Source organism: Gavialis gangeticus, unplaced genomic scaffold (assembly GCF_001723915.1).
Source record: "Gavialis gangeticus isolate Ggan-Ray unplaced genomic scaffold, GavGan_comp1, whole genome shotgun sequence".
Taxonomy (NCBI): domain Eukaryota; kingdom Metazoa; phylum Chordata; order Crocodylia; family Gavialidae; genus Gavialis; species Gavialis gangeticus.
In genome coordinates, this window is record NW_017729017.1 from 1,370,488 (window position 1) to 1,370,712 (window position 225).

A 225-nucleotide genomic window follows, 5' to 3' on the forward strand; every position below is an offset into this window, starting at 1 on the left:
ACCTGGTGAGGGGGCTGTGGGTGCTCGACCACCGGGACGACAGTGATCATCATCTGCTGGAATTCACCGTCCAGCACAAGGTGGCAAAGGCCTGCAGCAAGGCAGCAACCCTAGATTTCAGGAGGTCGGACTTCAGTGAGCTAAGGAGAATAGTCAGGGAAGCACAGAGGTGCCAGAGGGAGCCACGTGTCCAAGGAGAGTGGTTGCTCCTTAAGGAGACGATCC

General features: G+C 57.3%; 1 protein-coding gene across 1 annotated transcript in view; it reads left to right on the forward strand.

Moving 5' to 3' along the window:
* The window catches only part of TRPC4AP (transient receptor potential cation channel subfamily C member 4 associated protein), a 109,784-nt gene that overhangs the window by 4,761 nt on the left and 104,798 nt on the right, over positions 1 to 225 (forward strand). The window lies entirely within an intron of this gene.